The 20504-nt window shown below is 36.7% G+C and overlaps 1 protein-coding gene across 3 annotated transcripts in view; it reads left to right on the forward strand.

Annotated features, from left to right (window-relative positions):
- TET2 (tet methylcytosine dioxygenase 2) overlaps nucleotides 1-20504 on the forward strand; it is a 127307-nt gene that overhangs the window by 47871 nt on the left and 58932 nt on the right. The window contains exon 1 of one of the 3 annotated variants that reach the window (XM_036253234.1): nucleotides 15334-15376. The exons of the other annotated variants lie outside the window; for them this stretch is intronic. The gene's annotated coding sequence lies outside the window, so the exon portion shown is untranslated. Of the gene's footprint in view, nucleotides 1-15333; nucleotides 15377-20504 lie in introns of those variants that run through there. 3 annotated transcript variants of the gene reach the window in all.

Raw genomic sequence — 20504 nt, forward strand, 5'->3', positions numbered from 1 at the left:
TGATCCTTTCTGTATCTTTATTTTTCTTTGTCCCCTCCGGCCCCTTCTTAAAATTGATACAGCACCTGCCCATTGGGGGCGGGTGGGGGCTGTGGAGGGCAGACAGTTGGAGCATCACCTGTCTGGGCATGGTGATCTCATATACAAGTTACATTTCAGAGCTTGAACCTCAGAGATTTCAGTTGTAACAAACACTTGTAAAGTAACAGTTGATACTAAGTTTTTTTTTTCCTCTAAAGTATCCTACCCAAATTAAATATTTTACAGTTGACATTTGTGCTTTTATTGGCTATTTTAGGAGACTTTAGGCATGTATTCAGTGTTCAGATGCGAGTAGTATTGTTAAACATAAATGTTTCACTATAGGAAGAGAAATTTGAAAGCTGTTGTGGATATCTGATGTCTATTGGGTATCAATTTTGATGAAAAACACACTCAAGACCTTGTTTAGTGAGTCATGAAGGCAGGAAATGTTTTGAAATTTCCAGAAAGTTTAGTTGATGATACATTTTCTTTAAAAATAAATAAACAAACCATTTATTTAAAAGAAAAGAAAAAAAAAAAACTTTACTTTTTTATTTTTTATTAATCAACCTTTTGCAAAACAAATCTGCAACTTCCAGAAGTTTTTTTGTTGTTGTTGTTCTGTTTTTCACTCTCAACTAACAGGAGGAAGGTGGTCAGTTTACTGTCGAATTTAGGTCTTGTGGGAGGCAGTATGTTTGGCCTTGCTCTCCAGGTGCTTTGTGCTTTTGTGAGAACATAGCTGAGAACGTACGTATGCTTGCAGCGGCTAATCAACGAGCTGGATCTCTAGAGAACATTTTGGAAAAAACTTCTTTTGTTGTTGTTGTTGTTAATCCTCACCCGAGGATATTTTTTTTTTTTCATTGATTTTTAGATAGAGTGGAAAGGAGGGAGGGAGAGAGAGAGAAAGAGAAACATCAATGTGAGAGACACATCGATTGGTTGCCTCCCGTATGACCCCGACAGGGGCCAGGGATCAAACCTGCAACCCAGGTGCTTGCTGTTGACTAGGAGTCAAACCCAAGCTTTAACTGCTGAAGCGAAACCAGTCAGAGCTCCTTCTTTTGGGAAAAACTTCTGAGCTCCAGGTTCCCTAACCAAACCAGTAAAGTAAGTATTAAGACTTATTGCTTTAGAGAGGGTAAATAAACTTCCCATATAAAATGCAAAATGTAATACTTGGGCATTGTAAACATATATCAATTAGGACAAAAATATATAGCCTTTTGTTATTTATTTATTAAAAATATATAACCAGTCAGTCTCAAAAATATTTTTTCTTTATACTTTTCTAAAGATAAGAAAAGGCAGTTTCTTTGCATAATTTGTGTTTTAGTTATTCCTTTTAAAAAAAATTCTGCATTCTTTAGATGAGTCAATTCTTAGAAATTTAACAATTAAAATTACTATGATGACAAGATTTGAGAAAGTTTTGATTTTAATAAGGAATATACAACCTCTTTGAAGTAGTCCCCAACTCCTTGAGGAAAATTTAGCTCCTTTCTTTTCTATGTTTCGATAAAGCATGTTATAATAATTATTAGAAAGCTAATCACATTGTTTCCTTATGATGTTTTAAGCATTAATCTTCTTCAGGGACAAAAATCTTGAATCCTAGTATATACTAAGCATTTACTAGGTATTCAAATGAACATGGGGCTACTGTTGCCTAAAAATGTAGACATATAATATCAGGCATACAGTCTATAGAAAAAAAGTAGGGATCTTTAGTTATACCCTTCTGTGCTTTGTAAAATTTAAATAATATAAGAGTTACATGTTTATTGGAAAATTGTAAGAATTTATCTGTGGGAACATTTGAACTCTGGGTCTAATTGCAGGATAATTGAAAAGTTTAAAGACTATATTCCAAAACTATAAGTTTATTTATGTTTTATGCTTTTTTTTTTTCAGTTGATTTTAGCAGTGTATGTTTCTCTGTAACCCCATTCAGTTTATCTGGGTTTTCTAATTTATTGGTCTAAATTATATTACATTTCATTATTCTTCTAATATTCTGTATATCTGTAGATATAGTACCTCTGTCTACACTAATTTATGTGGTGTTTTGTTGTTTGTTTGTTTGTTTGCTTTTTACTACTGGAGTGATTTTTTTGGTCCATGTATTCCTTTTCAAATACTCTATTTCTGAATTTATTTACTAAGCCTACATATATTTTTGTTATTAAATAATTATATTATTGTTCATTACTTTTTCCCTTTTTTGTTTAAATTTGTTTTGTTTTTCTAAATTATCGAGTGAGAATACTTATGTCACTTATTTTTATTCTATTTTGTGTTATCAATAAAAGCACTTTAAGCCTCTGATTATAATTTGGCCCATGCATTTTGAGACGAGCTGTATTCATTACCATTTGTCAGAAATTCTTTCTTTTAAAGTTTTAATTTCTTCTTTGAGCAAAAAGTTACTTTGAAAAAGAAGCAAACCTCTCCTTAGCTTATTCTTTACTTGTAATTTCATTATTTGTAGCATTAATTCTGGGGGGGGGGGGTGCTTCTTTTAATTCTGTTTTATATTTAGCTGCAAAATTATGTTACCTGGTTTTATTTTCCTTAACTTTTTAATTTTATTCTTTTTTTTTCTTTAAATCCTCACCCAAGGATATTTTTTTTTATTGACTTTTGGGGAGACAGAGAGAGAGAGAGAGAGATGAGAGAGAAACATCAGTCAGTTGCCTGGCATTTGTACCCCAACCAGGGACCTAATCTGCAACCTTTTGATGTGACTTGTGACTTAGCCACCCTGCCAGGGCCTTAATCTCCTTCTTAATTGCAGCCTATTTTCTAATTTAACCATTCATCTGTTGTTTCAAAGAGTCTCTATGAAAACTTCTTTGGCAGGATAAAGCATAGGAGGCCCAAGATTTATTTCTAGAACAGCAATCAAATCATTTCTGAAAGCACGCTTTTTTTCTACTGTTGAGTAATATGTTTATTTTCCTCTTTTAGTTGACGTTTTGTTTGTTTTTTCCATTGATGTCAATTCTGTATTTGTTACTCCTACTTATACATCCTTGAAAGAAGGCTGACTTACCAGCTACCATAATAAAAGTGCGATAGAATCTTCTTAGATTGTTCAAAACATTCTTTTAGTGGTGCATTTAGAACATTATCACTGTAAACATTTTTCTGTTTGTTGAAAATATTGCTTAAGAGATAGCTGAGATATGGAAAGAGCCCAAATGTCCAGCAATAGACAAATGGATAAAAAAGCTGTGGTACATATACACAATGGAGTATTATGCAGCTGTAAGAAAGAAAGATCTCTTATCCTTTGAGATGACATGGAGGGACCTGGAGAGTATTATCCTAAGCGAAACAAGCCAAGCAGAGAAAGACAAATATCACATGATCTCACTTATATAATGAACATAACAGTCTGAGGAACGGGGTAGTCCCAGAGATATGGAAGTGGGGTACAGACTGACAATCCCCAGAAGAAGGGTGTTGGGGGAGAGATAAACCACAGAACTTATATGCATGTGTGCATGAACAATGGACATGGACAACAAAGCTGGGGACAGGGCGGGGAGGGAGGGGGAGGGGCGTATCAGTGGGGGAAAAAAGAGAAACATCTGTAACAAAAATAAATAAATTAATTAATTAATTAAAAAAAGAGAGATCACATCCCAGCATTATCTTTTCCCCTCCACCCCCTGCCGCCATATCTCTCTTACCTATCATAGCCTTTAGTCCAGGTGCATAATTTTGGTTTGTCTGATTTTGTTTTCTGTTTTATTTTTTGGTGAGTCAGCCCACTTAGTTGGGGAAGAGCTGAATCCTGTGGGCACCCCTCCCACAGTGAGGCCTTCCAGTTGAGGAAATTGAGCCCGTTCTGAATAAGAAGCCAAATTAGAGAAGAGTCCTGTCCCCACCCCACCCCCAGGTGTTCTGTTTGGAGAGTTCGTGCACATTTTATTTCCCCAAAGCTTCCTTTGGCTGCTTCTGGTTAAATAAGAAAAATAAGTTTCTCCAAAGGCTCCCTAACCTTTAGATTTTGCTGGTCTGCGTTAGGAGGGCACCTTTTGGCTGGGAAGACAGTTTTCCTTTGTCAGGTAAGCAGCCAAAAGAGCATATAGTTCAGAGCAACACCACAGCAATGTTGTTGTTCTGTTGGGTTTCTGGCTTCCTCTCAGCTATGGGGGAGGGGTGGAGGGTTTTACTTATAAAGTCCCCTCTCTGCTGTTAGTGCTGTTCACCCCAAACCATGACTAGAATAAGGGGTGCAGGGGTACTGGGCAGTCACAGTGGGGCCCCTTGTGTTTTTCAGTGTTCCACAACTGACTTAGGATTAGGGGCTGTGATTAGACTTTTAGTGATGCCCCTTACTGTGGATTCATCTACATGTTACATCCAGAAATTCCTCTCACTTTCTGCCTCTCGGCTGGCACTCTTCCCTGGTATTTTGGTGCTGATGCAGGATATTTTCCAGTTTTTGGTTTTTATTATTTCAGTCATTTACAGGAAAGAGGGCTTGGATGTCTGCTCTTATGTTACCACTTTTTTACAAGTCCCGCAATCTAACTTTGTTCATGAAATTTTGCTTCTTAAATGGATTTAATATTGGATGCCACTTTCAAGGAAATTCAAAATAGGTTAGCTTTCAAGAAGAGAAAATAGATTGTCAGCCAGTCTCACAAAGACAAAAATAATCCAAACCTTATAAAACAGGTTTTAGAGTAAACTTTTTTAAATATCCATTTCAAGCTGAACTCTTCAAATATAATAGAAGAGCTAAAGTCTTTAGCTGATAAGGATACTAAGCATTAATTTATGGGATTCCATAAACCCACTGGAAATTTTACATAAACTTTGCTAGGAAGAGGGGACCAGGTGATTTCATAAGATTCTCAACAGGATCTCAAAGCTAGAGAACAAATGGCTGTAAATGTTTAAGAAAATTAAAGCAACAATTCACTATCTTATGAGTTTCTAGTTAGCATAATAAGCTTAATTCCACAAGAGATTGCTTTAACGCAAACATGAAAACTTTAAGCATGGAAAGTCTCCTTAAAAGGAGAATAAAGCCTGAAGCTGGGGTGCAGAAAACTGGATGTAAGATGATTTGAAGTGTATCCAGGATAACCAACAGATTTTAAGCAAGCTCTTGCATTGCATAGTTCCTCTGGTATGCCACAGGAGGAGTGAGTTTTAAGACAAGTGGTAAACACATTCAGTTGGCTTTGACGGTGGCTTCAGATTTAGTGTCTGTATTAAGAGAACAGGAGAAGGAACTTAAGTGATTGATCATGACGGCAACTTTGTGCTTCTGTGTCTTCAGAGGGGGAAGAGCCCAGCTTTTCCCCTCCTAATACAACCTGTTCAGCTGTGGAAATGACTATAAACACCTTATTCAGTTAGGCATTAGCAGAATAAATAAAGCTCACTCTGAAGATGTATCAGAGTATTTCCATATGTTCTTTTAGTTTGGTAGAAACGGGTAGAACAATTTTCTACAAAAATTGAAGAAATCGATTGTTCAATTTGTGAACAATCCAACCACCCAGCACTGAGCAGGACTCTCCAACATATTCCTCATCATTACATTTTGAGTTCTCGGTAGAATCAGTTTTCTAATCAGTCAACTCAGGTTTTCTCATTTACTTTTATCATCTAATTATTATTATTATTTTTGCCATTTACTGAAGTATAAAGGAAGCAAGAGACTTTTTTTTTTTTTTTTTTTTTTTTTTATGTACAACAGGTTTATCAACCTAATTAGGGCATCTTTATTTTACCACTTAACCCTTTGTACATTTCCTAAAACTTTTTTATTGTAGAAAACTTGCTGAGTGTGCCCAACTTTGTTTACTAGCTCATGGGGTAAAGCAGAGTAAAATAAGAGTGCACGAAGGCACAGTCCTGAGAAGATAGTGTTTCCAATTAATCTCAGAGTTTGGGATTAATTTAGTATTAATTCTATTCTTTGATGTCTTCCTGTTTTTTTGACATGGTGACCTGCCATAACAAAGAGGAAACAGCAGGAAACTTGGTACCAATTAAAACCAGTCTCCTTCCACCAAAGAATTAAACTGTCAGCAAATGTAATCTCAAATTCAAATAGTGATAAGTGTTTTAGAAATAAACAGGAATAAAGGGACAAAGCTATTCAATTTCAACATCTGCTGGAAAACGATTAAAATGCATGCCAGTTTAATCAAGTTTGGAATTTCATAAATACAGCTAGCACAGCAGAAATAAAAATAGTTGCCCCATGCCTGGTGTATATGTTTGAGTGGGGGCTGCATCCAGCAAAACTGAATACACTGGAATGAATAAAGGCATGAATAGTTTTCATACAGTCCACTTTGGTGTTCATGTTCCAGTTATGAGTTATTCAACCAGGGTGATTACTTTATAGCAATATAACTCCAGATTTGCAACTGATGAACAGTATTTGAAGTTTGAATTTGTTCTAGAATAAGTCAAGTGTAATAACAGATTTTTGGGATCAAAATGAGTCTTCAACCTACCCAGTACGAAATTTGGGATTTCTTACCTTGACTGAGAAGCTCTGGATGATCCTGGACACAGAAGTCACTGACTTCGATCTTTACATTAAATAGTCAGCTGAATTGAATTCCACGGTTAGAGGTCTGAATATCTGTGCCCATTGATTGAGGTACATGGCTGACTTGATGCGCTCCCAACACCTGTCTTTTAACTAAAATAGTACATATGCCAGGTTGATTTGTTACAATGGAAACAGAGCAGAAATCTGCAGAACAGAAATCTGACAACAGATTTATTTCATTATTGTGGGTGCATTTTTTTTTATCCTCACCCGAGGACATTTTTCCATTTTTTGTTCAGATACAGTGGGAGGGAGAGAGAGGAAAAGATAGAGAGAGAAAGAGAAAGATCGATGTGAAAGGGACACATTGAGTGGCTGCCACCCGCATGACCCAACCAGGGCCGGGGACAAACTGCAACTGAGGAACATCCCCTTAGTAGGAACCAAACCCGGGTCTCTCTGGACCACAGGCCGACACTCTAACCGCTGAGCCAAACAGGCCAGGGCGTGTGTGCATTTTTAATGCAATTAAATATGACTGTACTCTTCCACAGAGAAGATATTTTATTATTAGATGTCTTTAAGAAAATTCTGAAATCTTAAACTTGTAGCCAACATTGAAATAACAATTTTATGCAGAAACAGAAAACTCAAGAGATTATTTCTCATCATCTGGTAACACCAATGCTAAAAATTTCCCCCGGTGGTGGACATAAAATACTTAGTTATAGGTATTTTACTGATATTTCAGGTTTATTTGTCTACAGTAGAGTCTATCAAGAATCATCATACCTATTCTATTTTTATTCAGTCAACACAAAAGTCTTGAATACTTGCTGCATATCTGTGCTAGGCATTACGTTGGAGAGGAAAGGTAGATAAGACATGGAATTTGCCTGTAGGTAGTTCAGAAATCAGAGTCAAGGACAAACTTTGTTCGTGATAACAAGTGACTAAGGGCATTTAGGGCTCCATATTCCTGTGAAAGATCTTTGTACTTTCATCCAAAATGCTTTAAAAAGAAACAATAATTTACAACATTGTAGTCAAAGTAGTTTTTTTGAGGATTTATTTTTTGTGTATTGGAACCTGGGTTGAAAATAAATGTGTATGGGAAGAAACTTTAAATTTGTTTGACCTCAATTGCTAATTCAATGACTAAATGTTATTTTTTTTTCTAAGTAGTTATTTTTTCCAATGTGCTGTCTATCCCAGATAGTATGTACTTTTGCTCGTTATAAAACTTTTGTATGTTTTAGTTTTCAGTTCAGTTAATCACTAAAATAAATTTCTGTCTTAGAAGGCATATGGCTAAATGTGGATTGTAAGATTCCTATAAACCAGTAGCAGAGAGAATATGTATACACAGTCATTCACTCATTCAACACATACTTTCTGCCAGGTCCTGAGTGAGTCACTCTGGCTATGACTATGAAGCCAATAGACACAGCTCTCCCTCTGCAAGCAGTTCAAGCCTAGTGCAGGATGCAGATTAGGAAATGGGCAGGTGCAGCCTAATGTAGATGTTACGGTGAGGAGAAAGAGAAGGTGTTCTTGAGACATCCAGGAGAGCTTCCAACACCATCTTCAGTGACTTCTTCAAGATTTTCTTGGGGCAGTATTGTCTATACTAAAACCTGAATAGGCCCTGGCCAGTGTGGCTCAGCAGTTAGAGTGTCAGCCCGCAGAACAAAGAGTCTTGGGTTTGATTGCGGTCAAGGGCACGTACCTCAGTTGCGGTTCGGTCCCTTCCCTGGTCAGGGTCGTGTGGAAGGCAACCAACCAATCAATGTCTCTCTTACATCAATGTTTCTCTCTCTCTCTCCCTCCCACTCTATCTGGAAATAAATGGGAAAATATCCTTGGGTGAAGATTTAAAAAAAATAAAAATAAAAATAAATAGAACCTGAATAGAATAAGAATTAATTTGTCCAAAGTGCGAAGGGTAAAGAGGAGAGAAATAGGTAAGATTTATTACAGTGAGGGGTACCTCATGTGCAAAGGCACTGGGGTAAGAGAGAATGTGCGTGGTATGTTAAAGGAACTATGTACTATAAATATCAGTGTGAAGCTGGGGCAAATGGACATGAGGTAAAAGGTTAGAGAGAAGGGCTTAGGTTCGTATTACAGGATATGGAAGGCTAAAAGGATCTGTTGAAGGTTAGGAAATATGTATAAAATTAATGGTGTTCAGCACTGGACCTTAGTATAGAGAAGAGTTAGAAGATGAACAAGACTAGGGGCAAGAGGTCCACTTAATGGACTGTTGTAGTAATCCAGGAATGAGTTGGTGACAGCAAGAGCTATGCTATGGGGAGAAAAGATGTAGATAATTTATGGATTCCAGAGACAATAAGAAGGTAGAGAAGAAAGAATTCAATAGCCAACGATTCTTGTTAAGTAGATGATATTACCATTCTGATAGGGAATAGACAAGAGAGGACCAATTTGGAATGGAAGATAATGAATTCAGTTTTGAATATACAGATGACTGGGAGACAATTACAAACTTAAATTGGGAATTCTGCTGAGGACTAGAAATAGAAATCTATTTTAAGTTAATTTTTTTGAATGGTGTAAGGTGTCTACTTTCTTTCTTTCTTTTTTTTTTTTTTGCATGTAAATATCCAATTTTCCCAGTACAGTTTATTGAAGAAAATGTCTTTTCTCTATTGAGTATTCTTGGCTTCCTTGTCAAATATTGGTTGCATGTGTGTGTGTGTGTGTGTGTGTGTGTGTGTGTGTATGTATATATGTGTGTATATGTACACACACACATCTTTATTTCTGGGTTTTTTATTTTGTTTCATTGGTCTGTGTGTCTGCTCTTGTGCCAGTACCATACCATTTTGATGACTTGATATATTGCTTGAAATCAGGAAGTGTGATGCCTCCTGATTTGTTATTTTTTTTGTCAGGATTTCTTTTGCTATTCAGGGTCTTTTGAGTTTCCATACAAATTTTAGATTTTTTTTTTTAATTCTGTAAAAAATGACATCAGAATCTTAATAGAAATTGCATTGAATCTACAGATGGCTTTGGGTAGTGTGGGTATTTTAACAACATTGATTCTTCCAATCTATGAACATGTTTGTTTGTTTTCTAATCCTCACCCGAGGATATTTTCTGTTTATCTTCAGATAGAGTAGGAGGGAGGGAGAAAGAAGCATCCACGTAAAAGGGACACATTGGCTGGCTGCCTTCCGCAAGGGGAGGAATCATAACTGAGGTACCTGCCCTTGTGCCCTTGACCGGAATCAAAGCAGCGACTCTTCAGTTCATGGGCTGATGCTCTACAGTCCAGGGCTTGCTTTTTTCTTTTTTTTAAACTCATGAATGGATGTTGTCAAATGCTTTTTCTGCATCTGTTGAGATGATCATATAATTTTTATCTTTCATTCTATTATTTTATCTATTTCATTTATTGATTTGAGTTTGTTGAACCTTTCCTGCATCCCAGGGGTGACTCCCACTTAAGTTTGTTGTATGATCCTTTTAATGTGCTGTTGGATTCAGTTTGCTAATACTCTATTGAGAGTGTTTTCATCTATATTCATTACAGATAGTGACCTATAGTTTTCTTGTAGTATCCTTATCTGGCTTTGATATCAGGGTAATGCTGACCTCATAAAATGAGTTTGGGAATGTTCCCTCCTCTTCAGTTTTCTGGAAGAGTTTGAGAATGGTTGGTGTTAATTCTTTAAATGTTTAGTAAAATACACCAGTGAAGTCATCTGGGCCTTTCTTTGTTGGGAAGATTTTTATTACTGATTCAATCTCCTTACTCATTGTTGGTCTGTTCACTTTTTCTCTTTCTTCATGATTCAGTTTTGGTAGTTTGTATGTTTCTAAAAAGTTATCCATTTCTTCTGTGGTGTTCAGTTTTTTCATTTATAGTTGTCCAGAGTATTCTCTTATGCTCCTTTATACATCTGTGGTATCAGTGGCAATGTCTCCTCTTTCATTTATAATTTTGAGTACTTTCTCTTCTTCATCAATCTAGCTAAAGGTTTGTCAATTTTGTTTATCTTTTCAATATACCAACTCTTAGGTCTGTTAATCTTTTCTATTGTTTTCTGGTTCTGTATTTCATTTGTTTCTGCTCTAATGTTTATCATTTCTTTCCTTCTGCTTTGAGTTTAGTTTGCACATTGATATTTTAAACTAGAGTAAAATTACTCATTTGTGTATATTAAATCAAAGTTAGGATTCCCACAATTTTAGAAACTGATATTGCGAAGGCTGTCTGTATTTCCTAGTGCTATTGTTTTCAACCTAAATACATTAAAAATCAAATTAATGTTACGAATCTTAATTTTCTAATTTTCCATTATTATACCAAAAAAAATGTATTTATTCTTTATCCCTGCCTTCCCCCCCACACACCACCGCCAAAAGACACCATAGATGTTTTATTTTACAAATACATCTGTTCATCTTTTTTTTTTAAAACGACATCAAGTCCTGACTTTAAATCTTGACTCCACTCCTTAGCCCTTCTTCTGATGTGCAAATGTACAGCTGCGGTATGAAACAGTCTACAGTGACAGTGTTTAGGACTGGAGCCGAATGTCTATAGGCATACTGACATTTGACAGTTTACTTATTGGTTATTGTAAGGTCACATGGTAGAACTTAGGAAGATTCTCAGTTTTCCAAATATATTCAGAAGAAATAAAATCTAAAAGAAGTATACTGAACGTTTTTAGCCAGTTTTAATCAAGTTGAGGGATTATGCTTCAAAGCTTGCCGTGGCATTCACAAACAGCCTTAGTCAGAATGGCACCTAAGTACTATCCTATCTGTACCCTTCTTGCTCTAAGGTTTCACATATACCCATGTTTGACCAAATGGATTTCTTGTTATTTTTAAATCTCTGTGTTTTAAGTCTTTTATCTTTCTTTTTTTTTATAGTAAGTGTTAATATTTTTTTATTAATTAATTTTTGTTACAGATGTTTCTCCTTTTCCCCCCACTGATTCCCCCCTCCCTCCCTGCCCTTTCCCCAGTTTGTTGTCCATGTCCACTGTTCATGCATACATGCATATAAGTTCTGTGGTTTATCTCTATAAATTTCCTTAAGCATTTCCCTTTACCTCATTTTCTCTTCTTCCACTGCAAGTCAAGAAATCCTAAATATTTTTAAGTTCCTCTACCAAGATCATCTCCATTTTGATGTATGTCTTCACGGTTCTATGCTTGTATGAGCCCTATGGCATTGATCTTCTAATATCTGCATGATCTACCTCTAAATTGAGGTATAAGCTCCCTGAAAGCACTATAACCAATCATCCTTGTGTTTTTCATGGCACCTAGCACAGCACTCAGCTCAGAGGCTTAAGAAACAATGAGCTGAACTACAGATTTGAAAAATATGTGCCAGAAAGTATATCATGAATGTTTGCCATGTATAGTAGTAATGGTATCAAGCTTATTCTTACAAAAAAAATGCATGAGGCCTGTTTTTGTTGTTGTTATTAAACCTCACCTGAGGATATTTTTCCACTGATTTTTAGATAGAGTACAAGAGAGGGAGGGGGAGGGAGGGAAGGAGGAAGGGGAGGGAGGGAAGGAGGAAGGGGGAGGGAGAGAGAGAAAGAAACAGAAACATCAATTGGTTGTCTCCCGCATGACCTGGACTGGGGTTGGGGACCTGCAACCCAGGTATATGCCCTTGACCAGAAATCGAACCCCTGACCCTTTTGTCTCTGGCTTGACACTTTAATCATTGAGCCAAACCAGCCAAGGCACCATAAAACCTTTTTTGTAAAATCTAATTGTCTTCAACTAAACGGCATTAAAACAGAAAAGAATAGATAATTTCAATGCTTCTCTACAGTAACATCTCATGATCAATTGCCAGAGCATGAAATATATGTTCAAGAAAATTAGTGAAAGGGCTTTTAAAACTTTGTGACATTTGACTTATATTTATTACCCAAAGCCTAAACGTGTATTCAGCACGTTCTCATTTTAAATTAGCTGGGGGTACTTTAAATCTTTATAAGACTGGTAGCTCTGTGGCAGTCTTCCAGAGTTGGAAATGCCAGAGTGGGTTCTGGGGAAAGATTTAGAGTTTCTAAAGTGTTTCAAATAGAGAAACATAAAGAAATACATTTTCCCAGCATTGCTTCAATAATGTAATTTTAAATGTCATCTCAAAGCATTAGCTGCAGTTAAGATGAGATCAGCCGGGGGTGGGGGGGGGGTCTGTGTGTGTGTGTGTGTCCCCAGTAATCTCACCATCTCTTTATGCTGCATGTTACCACACAGAGAACAGTTAAACATGGGAAAGAGTTTGCCTTGAATTGTAGGAAACTGAGAGAGGTCAGAATGCCTATTCAGTTCTGGGATTCTAACCCAAAACCTCTTCCACCAGAGTGGTGTTGAATTTTTATGAAATGTCATAAATGAGTGGCCCAAGTAATATTTTAACTGTAAGTCAATACTTTCAAATAGAAATGTCTGACAATTCAGAGTTCTGTTTTCTTCATACGTGATGAAAGCAATTTCCCCATTAGGACACTAACCACCATTTTCTTCTACCCTTTGTTCTCTTCTCAAATAAAATTAATTTAGCTGCAGAGTATTTTATGATCTTTATTGCTGGCCGTGGGTTTAGAAGGCAGTGTAAACATTTCCACACTGTGACTGTGAGAGTGTGTTGGTGGACTTGGGGTTTGGTCAGAGCCTCTGGGGCAGATGGAAGAGGACAAGGAGAGTAAAAACTAATATTTTTAAAGTCAAAGATTAAAACCAGTGAATGTTCAACTGTGTTTATTTCACTGTAGTTCTTTGAAACAGGTGAGGGGGAGGAAAGTGCAAAGGAAATACTGTTTTGAATTTTAACAAAGCCCTTTCAAGGAAATGTTGGTACTTCTGGTTACCACTGTTCTGTAACCTTTAAGAGTTAATCAGAGGGGTTCTTTTTTTTTTTTTTTCATCCTAATTCAGTGCTTATTTTAACTAGTGGTTTTATGTTATGGTACCATATTTATAAGATGGAAATAAAAATCAGAGTTCTTATGCCCACTGAAACAGGGAAAAGAAGGAAACAAGGGAAAGCTACTTTTAGGGGACTGGTGACATTTTGAGTGCGCATTGTTTCAGATTTATATTGTATATACCACATTCAAATACAATTGAAGTGTAACAGTAATTATTTGACATCAGAAAGTTTATATGATCAATTTAAGCAGAAAATTGATATTTCCTATTTGATTATTTTCTCTAGAAAATTATATTATTATTCTATGAAAAATGCCATAAACTTGGATCATTCCCTGATCTATTCATTTGAAGCTATTTCAAACAAAAGAAAGTAATTCATCGTTTAACAGATACAGTTAAAGTCATGATAACAGATGTATAGCTATGTGTGTTGGGCAAACCATTGGCCACATTCATTTTAAATACACCATTTAGTGTAACATGTAAATTTGTGGCATCTGAATAATGCAGTGGTTATATGGAAATTATTTTGCAGGTAATTGGGTCTTACTTTGAATTCAAATGATATTTGTAATGCAGACATATGTGGAAGTATATTTTTTTGCTCAGTGCTTAGTTTTAGTGTGTTTACAATCCTTTTTTAAAAAATAAATCTCTTATTTTTGTCCTTGTCTTTCCTGGCTTGCCCTGTGAAGACACACATCAGTGCAGTGCTACTTTAGGGGAACAGTCCCCCTGTACACCCTGTGAGCACACTTTCCTCTTGTGGAAGTGAAGAGTTACACAGGATAGTTTAATATAAATAAAATTTCTTCTGGGAATCATCATATTAAATGCTTTGTGGCTTTTCATTAAAGAAAGTTTTAAATTTGTTTTTAACCCAGTTTTTCATACTTATTCTCCTTCACGCTGGCCCTGTTTAAAAATACGTATTATTATCTAAGAAAACCAGTGTTTCATAGGTCACTTATGGTGTGACTGTGTTTCAGTGGTGCGGGTGTGTGCTTGTGTTCATGCGCCTCTAGTTTATTAGCAATGCACTTATAAAGAGAGTTGATATCCCCTTTGAGAGGACGTGAAGGGACCTGGAGAGAATTATACTAAGCAAAATAAGCCAATCAGAGAAGGACAAATAACACACGATCTCACTTCTTTGATAATATAATGAGCAAAATAAGCTGATGAACAAAACAGACTCAGAAACATGAAAGTAGGGAACAGACGGACAAACCTCAGAGGGGAGGGGTTGGGGTGGGCAGGAAAAGATAAACCAAAGAACTTATACGTATATGTGCATGACCAATAGACACAGACAAGCTCACTGTGAAAGCGGCCTGGTGGGGTGGGGATGGGGAGTAGGGAGGAAGGTGTCAAGGGCGAAAAAGGAGGGACATTTGTAATTAAAAAATTAATAAATTAGGTATTAATAAAATAGGGACTTAATAGTAATGTCAAAAAGATATCACTCTGGGGCAGATACCACCCCAGGATATGCTCCTTAATTTGAAAAATCAGAAACCCAATTTGATTTTTCCTTCAGAAAGTGGTTTTAATTAAATGCATAGGAGGTTGATGTTTAAACAGATTTATACATTTATCAATTTACAATCAGAAACTCACATTTTCAGTGATCAAAATATGATGTTATGTCCATTGTTGAAAGTACTTGCATTAAGGGTACTCAGTGTTTCTTGGAGGCAAAGAGGTTTTTTCCCTTAAATCCTCACCTAAGGATAGTTTTCCATTTTATTTTCAGACGGAGTGGTGGGGAGAGACAGACAGACAGACAGACATCGATGAGACACATCGATTGGTTGCCTCCTGCCGTCCCCGACCAGGGCCAGGGACCGAACTGCAATCAAGGTACATACCCTTTACTGAATTGAACCCTCAACTCTTTGGTACACGGGCTGATGCTCTAACTGCTGAGCCAAACTAGCCAGGGCTAGAGCTTTAATAATATTTTATTATCTAGACCTCAGTGGGGACAACTTCTTAGTCATCCATTTTACACAGAAGAATCTTCTTGCTTAATGACTGTACTCATACCACCAATCCAGAGTGTCCCTTCCCGGGACAGTATTGATGAAGAGTGCAAATGTGTGTCTCTGCCCTGAACTGACCAGCCCCTCTGTATTCACTCTTGGGCTTAGAAGTTACACAGGCTTGCACTTCATATCTACCTTTGCCTGTGCCAAGCTACTTGACTCTTTCAGCTTCTATTTACCTATATGTAAATTAGGTGAAAAGTATACCTCTCAGACCCAAAGTAGACCTTGGATGGCATTTCAGTAACACTCTAGTACATATTTATTATAGCCAATGTTAGAAAACTGGAGCATTGTCGAAATAATGACCTTTGATGTGTGTATTCTTGTTCATGTGACATTAGAGATCAGTTTTTTTATTATTATGATGATGATGATGATGATTTGTGGAGGTTGTGACTTGCTCAGAAATTTATATCAAGAACTGGAAACCAGCTTTCCTGATCTGAATAGCCATTCTCATATGTATGTATCTTATCTTGCCAATTAAATAATTAGAAATCTGTAAAGATAGAGACCATATTTAGTAATACTTCTGGATTCCATAAATTGTGCAAAAGAAAAATGATTGGTTTTCTATTTCTCTTTTGATTCCATTTAAAATATACACAATAATTTTGAATGATCTAAAGTTTTTTAGATCAGATGTTTTAATAGAACACAGGAGATAAAGATGAGAGGAATCTTCATATATTGGAAGAATGTGTTTCTGATGAAGATGTGGTCATATGAAGTCTCTCTAGAATGTCTGTGTAGTTGGTGTTTTTTATTTTCCTAATGCTTTGTTGGCAGTTTTCCTTAGGACTGGTACATATTGAAGTATCTTAAATTGATAGTCAGTTGATGGGTAATGGGTTTAATGGCATCTCCATCTTTAAGTAGAATATTTATTTTACCCTCAGGAATAACTTTATAACACCCTACAAAGTTAATTGAAACACAATAATCACCAATTGTTCCAAAATAGGAAGAAGAAAAATGACTAGGTTGCCATGGTAACTGTAGCAGATTAGGACTAGATTGGTATAAAGATGGATCTGCTCAAGGTTATACAGAACTTTTCAGAATCACTGATTACATGCCTTTTGAGACCGTGGTAGGGAACAAAACAATTTTGATAAGGACCAGATTCCGGGAATACACTGCCGTGCACAATTGCCAAAATCCTGTGTTGCAAGGATTCCTAGTATAGAGTTTTTTTCTGTAAAATGTTAGGTATGTTATTGGTTTGTTTCACGTCAATACTTTAGATGCCCTTGGAGATAAAACAATTACATAATGGAATATTACTCAACCATAAAAAAGAAGGAAGTCTTACATTATGGACAGCATGGATGGACCAGAAGAATATTATGCTAAGTGAAATAAGTCAGAGAATGACAAGTACCATGTGATTTCACTTGTATGTGGAATCTGGTGAACAAAGTAAACTAACAAAATAGAAACAGACTCATACAGTGAACAGGCTAACAGCTCTCAAAAGGGAGTGGGTAAGGGGTCTTGGTGAAAAGATGAAGGTATTAAGCAAAAATAAAAAAATAAAAATCCTCATAGACACAGACAACAAGTGTGATTACCAGAAGAAAAGGGGGTGGGTTGGAGAGGGTAATGGGGAGATAAATGGTGACAGAAGGAAACTTGACTTGGGGTTATGAACACAATACAATATGAAAATTATGTATGATAGAATTATACCCCTGAAACATATAATTTTATTTACCAATGTCACCCCAATAAATTCAATAAAATAAAAAAATAAAAATTTCACAATTTAGTTGACACTAATATAGTTGTCTTCTATATCTTGGTAGTATGTTTCTCCTTCCATGCTTGACTTTAGGGCTGAAGACATGGTACAGTGTATTCAATAATATAAAATCAGTACATTAAGTAAGATCATTTTGGTGAATTGGATTTTTTTTATAACTTGGCTGTAAGACTTTGTTCAGATTGCACTATCTCAACGAGACTTACTCTGATTATAGTATTCAGTACTGCAGCCTGCAGCCTCTCCCTGGTACTCTTGATCCCTGTTACCTGCCCTGTTATTTCTTCATTTTTCCCTTAGCACTTAACATCTCCTTACTATACCATACAATTTATTCCTTATTATGTTTGTCATTTCTCTCCCCACTAAAATATCAGGTCCAAGAGGACAAGACTATTTGTCTCTTTTGTTCAGTAGTATAATGCTGTTGGCTACAACAGTGCCCAGCACATATAGGATATGTTCAGTAATATTTGTTGAACAAAAAAGAATAAATACAGCCCTGTCTAGTTTGGCTCAGTGGTTGGAGTGTCAGCCCACTGACCAAAGAGTCTTGGGTTTGATTCTGGTCAAGAGTACATACCTCGGTTGTGGTTCATCCCCAGCCCTGGTCAGGGTCCTGTGGGAGGCAACCAGTCGATGTGTCCCTCTCACATTGATGTTTCTCTCTTTCTCTCTCTCTCCCTCCCTCCTTTCCACTCTCTCTGAAGATAAATGGAAAAATGTCCTCAGGTGAGGATTAAAAAAAAAGAATAAATACAGTGACAGGTTTCTTTTATGATGACCACTGTCACTATATAATAAAACATTGAATGATTCTGAACCCTGTCATAAATTACATGAAGTTCTTATATATAACTATAAATCACTTTATTGGCTTTATTGGAAAAAATATACCTCAGCATGTAAAAATGAAAGGATTTTTTTCTTACAATTGCCCCTCAATATACTGTGATAGGCTCTTCCACCCCACTCTCCCTATGGTGTCTTCTTGACTAGATTCCATAATGTTTACGGCATCGTCTGGTTAGTAGAACAATTTCATTCCTGTCTTGGAAACTGATAGCCACTGGATGGGCAGTGGGTTTAACGGCATCTCCAGTCAAGCCTGGCTCAGTACTCTTCTCCCCCCAGCACAGGCTTAACCTCCGGCTCCAACACTGGGCTTTGGGAGCAAAGAGTCTCACTCTGAACATGTCCCCCGACCTCATCCCTTTCTTTAAAGCATCAGATACTAGGAGGCTGGATAGGTCTAAGGAAGAATGAACGAAGCTTCGGGCTCCATATTCACCTAAACAAGGCTGCAGGACTTTGCGTGTTTCTTTGTGGGTAGCTGACACTGCCTAGCCTTCGGATGCCCTCTGTGGGGCAGGCAGGCAAAGACTCGCTCTCTCTTGGCACACTCGGGTTCCTCAGAGGGGCCTGCAGGGTGCTTACTGCCTAGCTCCCTGACATGGGAAGTCTGTTTCCTATTCATTTCTTCTATCATCACACACACTTCAGCTTTGCCTGCAAGGAGTCCTTTTTGCTGGGGTCTCCTTGCCCACTGGACAGATTCCCAGGTAGGGTATCAGCAAGATCAAACCCAAACTACTACAGTTTCTGCAATACATTTTTTTTTTAATTGAAAAAATGTCAAACTTTTGCTAGAGTGTATCCTGTGCCCTAAAGGGTTTGTTAGGAAGACCACTCAGTTCACAGTTAGCCATTAGAATGACGGAGTGGACGGAAACTGAACAATTATTCAGATAATTTTTATAATTTATGAGAAACAAATAATGCCTGTGTCAATTCCCATTTCTAGTTATGTTTGATGATCTTTATCCTCGGCACATATTAGTTTGATGAGAGTTAGAGAGTTTACATTTGAAAAATAATCCCAGGATTTACAGATATGTAGATAAAAGAGAACTGACAGAAAAGCATGCCCATCTTATCAGTTAGGAAACTGATTGACTGGCATTGCAACCTGTAAGCAGATTTATTTCTAAACTGCCGTTTCTCTGCACATCATAAGCTCAGACTTCTGTCTGTAAGCCTCTTCTCTAATCTTCAGTGACATTCTTCCTGACTCTCTTCCCTCAAATAATCTATACATTATTAAATTTCATCTATACTGTTACTTTAAGATAAGAAACAAATTTTAAAACTTCATACATTGGAATTGAATAGTATCAATGAGGATTGTGAGACACCTGACAAGGCTTCCCCGGAAAGCATGCTGCACACTGTGGCACTTGCAATGTACATGTTTGTCATGTGTGTGCAGCTACATGCTTAATTAATACACTTCCGAAAAGAACTTTGAGACATTGAGGTGCTTGTGTACACTGGTTCTTTTAAAGAGATGTGAGATATATCTTCACAGATTTCTGAATATTCAGATTGAAATGTCTTATCAGATGAGACATATAAAAGTCAGGTTTGCCATAAAGAGATTAATTCACCTCATATTCCCCATACTTAATACATATATGAAGCATTATATTCCAGACTTAACAAGTAGCTTTGAAACATTAATTTTGCTGTTGAAAATATATGTGTTGGATTAATGATTATTTTCCTTTAAATTTTTAACTTTAAAGGAAATTTAAATATTAACTTTAATATTAAATTTTAGAAGTTTTTTATTTCATAAGCAGTGCCCTATAAAAAAACAAAAAAAAAACACATTTTGCTGACTACCAAGTGGGACTTAACAACCATACAAATATCATGTATTAATTAAGAAAGAAAGTCAAACTAAGTACAGGGGATTTGATAGATGCAAGGGGTGGGGAGTGAGACCAACATTTTAGGGCAGCACGGTCTGTAGGGACATTTAATAGACAATGCGGAGGCCCATCATGCTGCACAAAGCTTGGAATAAATGTATACTTGACAAATTACGTCCCATTTTCATAGGAAGAATCTAAAATAGTTTTGGAGACTAGTGCCATCTTTTCAGGAGGTGTTGTCAAACATATCTCCATTTAACGTTTTCCATGTCAAGAACAAATGAATACCTAACATTTGAATTACTGCCGGGGCGACGCCTGTCAGTGGAGGTGATAGAGACACATCCAGTCATTTCCTGTGGTTGTTGCTGGAACACATGGTCTTTAGGAAATGCATTCCCTACAAATAATGAGTCCTAAGAATGTCCCTACCCCCAAAATGTGCACATGTCAATCAA

Source organism: Molossus molossus, unplaced genomic scaffold (assembly GCF_014108415.1).
Source record: "Molossus molossus isolate mMolMol1 unplaced genomic scaffold, mMolMol1.p scaffold_m16_p_1, whole genome shotgun sequence".
In the NCBI taxonomy this organism is placed as follows: Eukaryota; Metazoa; Chordata; class Mammalia; order Chiroptera; family Molossidae; genus Molossus; species Molossus molossus.